This window comes from Elaeis guineensis, chromosome 1, assembly GCF_000442705.2.
Source record: "Elaeis guineensis isolate ETL-2024a chromosome 1, EG11, whole genome shotgun sequence".
Classification (NCBI taxonomy): domain Eukaryota; kingdom Viridiplantae; phylum Streptophyta; class Magnoliopsida; order Arecales; family Arecaceae; genus Elaeis; species Elaeis guineensis.
Window position 1 is genome coordinate 44,755,243 of NC_025993.2, and position 4,277 is coordinate 44,759,519.

Below are 4,277 nucleotides of genomic sequence, written 5' to 3' on the forward strand. Positions count from 1 at the left end.
CACTGCAAGTCATCAGACATTGCACCCAACATATAGTACCTTGCTTTGTTATCATCATCCATCCACTTTTTCAGAGACGCTCTCTGTTCAGCAGTCGGACGTGTTGGCATGGCAGGTGGGTCCTGGTCTAAGACATAAGTCAATTTTTCAAAACCTAGAATAATTCTATAGTTCCTCAATCAGTCTTTGAAATTATGTCCAGTCAATCTGTGGATGTCTAGTATTTTGGTCAGGGGGTTGGAGATAGACATATTTCCTGTAGAGAGTCAAAAGTTTCTAATTAGATTTTGTAATCAGACTTAACCAATTTATTTAGGAGTTTTATTTTTAAACAAATTAGGCTCCCACTATTTTTTCAGATCCCTACACTCCCTTAATAGAGATGTGAAAATCTCCATGATTAGTGATTTTTAGTGGGTGGTGCGGTCTCACCAACTGGCTCATCACCTCACCTAACAGTTATTGATGATGGGTCAATCGATGAGTGGACAACTCTTGTTCAATAATTCTCTAATCATGGTGCATCCAAAACTTGGTCTCTAATTCATGAAGCTCACTGTGTCCGAAATATTGCTCCAATCTTTAGTTAAGTCAGACCCACTATTTGTACGAACTAGATTCCTGATTGGGTCTCTCACTATATCCAAAATATTGAGCCCAACCTATCCTCTAATTCATAGCATTCAATGCCTAATGGACATGGTTGCATCTTTTCGGTGTAACTGAGCCACTATATCCAGCCGAGAACAATCAACCCCGGGAAGGGCCCGCATATCCATAATGGTGGAAGACCTTAGACTTAATATTTTTTTAGGAAGATTTGATTTAGGTCTCATTAAACTTGACTTTACATAGTCATAACAATTATAACTAACCTAGTGGCATGGGTCAGCTCGAATTGTTAGCCACCTTAAATCAGAACTGGGTCGACACATATGGCTAGGTAAGTGAGATCGATGGAAGGGATATGCCATTAACTCGACAAGAACGCATTCGAGTTGAGTAGCTCCCAATTAAAAATCATTCGATCGAATCTACCCAACTTACCTTAGACAATAAAATGTCAAACTAGAACTAATTGGGTTAGCCTACAATCCAGGCTCTAACCATTGAGCCAAATTAGCTCTTAACTTGATCGAGTCACATCTAAATGTGATTCGACCTTGACCCAAACTTAATCCTATTAGGTTGGTCAATTATTAGCTTTCATGATTTCACCTAACCAACTGTTGATTCGGTTTGATCAATCATTAGACCTAATTGAGCTACCCAAGCCCAAATCTAATTTTATAAAAATATCTTAGATCTGAAATTCTCAATTTTAGACCAAATTGATTTCATAAACTTAATTTATTAATTAAGTTTGGGTTCATAAACAAAACATGTAAAATAAATTCTAAGGTTTCAGGATCTAGGGTTTTGCAGAAAAATAAATTTTAATTTTTGATTAAGGATGAACGCGCGGCACCCCTACACGTCATAAGAACACCCCATTGAATGGGAAGAGAGGGTCTTAAAATCCTACTTCGTTCTTATGATCGGACGGCCATGAGGAACACCTTAATCAGAAATATAAATTTACCTACAAAACTAGTTAGATCTAAATTTACATATCTCATATACAATTTAAGATCTAACTAATACATGCTATGCATACATCTCATGTATCAAAAATTGATATAATTAACATGCTTTCAGATTTAATACATCACATGTAATATCTAAAAAATAGAATTTAAATTGAACTATTCAAAATAAAAATTATTCTAGATAAGTTACTAAAATAATTCTACAACTAGTCTACGCATACAACAGATCAATTTTATGAAAAAAATTAAAATTTTATTTTTTATTTTTTGATCTAATTGTAATACTTATAATATCAAAAAAATAAAGAATAAATTAGATTTAATTCATATTTTAATCTCATTAAAATATAAAACTTAAGACTGTTCATGGATTCAACTAATCCTAGTCTAGTCATGCATCTCATGCATATTAGATCTTTTTAGATTTAATTTTAAATATTTTAATTTTAGATCCTATCACATCTGATGTGACATCTAAAATCCTTTAATATTAGATAAATTAAAATTAAAATTAGATCTAAATTAGATCTGAAACTGAGCCATCAATCTAGCTCTGATATCAATTGAAGAAAAAACTGTCTTTTTCCTTTGTAGGATCTTCCAGATTTCATCAAATCTGGGATAGAATAATTTAAAAATTTTATCCTATGCTATTTTAGATCTAATATCTATTAGATATAATTTTATTATCTGATATTTAAAATCTAAAATTAAATCTAAAAGTATGAGAAGTATAGATATACCTCAAGGGTAATCTGATTACCCTATAGATGATCTCAGCACAGCTCGAGGTTCTGATATAGCCATGCAAGCACCTAGCCTTTACTGATATCCACTTAGGTAGGACCTAGAATATCTTCTCCTCATGAATCTATGCTCCAAAAATTAGATCTCTATCTGATTTGGAAGTGCCTCAGAACTCCTTCTGAAGTTGGAGCAGCAGCCTGTCGAAGATGTCCAAAAGCCTTCCTGTTCCAGCCGTCACCACGCCTTTTCCTTGCACCAGATGAACGTCCAACTCCTTGGATGTGAAGAGGGGAGATAGGAGAGTAGGGAGGATGTGGAGAAGAAGGGAGGGGTAGCATCTATTAAGTTTTGTGCATAAAACAACTTCAGCCTAAAACCCTAGGCGCAGAAGGGTTTATATACACCCTGTATGCTGCGCAGTGCCACATCATTCAACCAATCAAAAAATTTTAATAAATTTTGAAAAAATTTTTATTGGTTGCTTGATGTCATCTGATCACATCAGATAAGAACCCAAGCTTCTATCTCAAAGTTGGCACCAACACTGGATAAGGACAAAGAGAGGTTGGTGCCAAAGAGTCCAATCTTATCAAGACTCTCCAACCTTATCCACTTGGGGCACCCACTTAATCCAATTGGGCTCGTGCCATAATCTGATTATGGCACCCAATTTGATATGGTTTGGCTCCACAAAAATTCTCCAATAAGCTCTTGCCAAGTGGCCTTCAATTTAAGACCCATATGTCAACTTTTAACAAATGTCCTAAAATAAAATTGGCAAGTGACAGGAATTAGCAGGTGCTTGTCTTAAATTCATCTCGTGAATTAAGACAAGCCTTTTTTGAGCTGGACAAACTTCATTTAGACTGAGAGAAACCTTTTCAAGGTTCTCTGGATGAGTCAAATTACATTTGGCTCAGTAGAGACAGAAAAGATTACGCGAGGAGAAAGTTAGGCTCAATCGTGTGCTAGCACGATTTCCTTGAACCTAATTGGATCTTATCCAAATCAATTGGGTTAGCCCAATTGATGATATCTAGACCCTAACACTTATTTGTGTGACCTAGTTAGGTTCAATTTTGTATGGTAATGAGATATATCATGATCTCATCATCGACATCATCGAAACTCCTTTCGATGGATCAAAACTCTTCTGATTCAGACAATTAGAATGATCGATCATCAAGTTCATTCTAATTGCTCCCAAAATCCATTAGTGATACCTAGCAGTATATGATGGCAACCCATCAGAACTAAAGATGAACCTCTCAGTGCAGCTACCTGTGTGATTGAGTTCCTCTATCATGAGTCCCAACTGAATTAGGGTTAAGGTGAACTCGTCAAACCCAACATCAGTCATATGAATCAATCGATCAATCCGAGTCTGATGTGAAACCCCAATGAAAAACTCTTTTTCTATTATTTCACTCTGCCATGGCCATGGGCTTAAGGATTCAATCTTTCGATTATCATAGGACTACTCCTTTCATCTACCGAGGTTGATAGATCCCATCTTGGTGTGACCTAGTTCCCATAATGAATATGTTACAACCAACATACACCTCAAGATTTCGAATGGCTAGGAGATCGAGTTATGGTGTAGTCAAACTATAACACACTCAAGGTGAACTGTCGATGCACTTTAGGTCAAAGAACTAGATACACAACTGCAGCATCGAGCTAGTCATCGACCAGAAGGTAGACTCTCTTATGACTGCTCGATATGGTCACGCTCAGTACTCTCATTCTCAATGAATACCTGTACTCTCATTTTGGTGTCTTCACATCGTAGACTCAAGACACATCTTCTCTAGGGAAGTGATCGTACACCAATTTTCTGGATTAATCACCATCCTCGTGATGATCCTATGGTTAGGAGCTATTTATGAGTTAGTTATATAAATTCATGCCTTAAATTTTCAACTCTTAAAAATATGAATT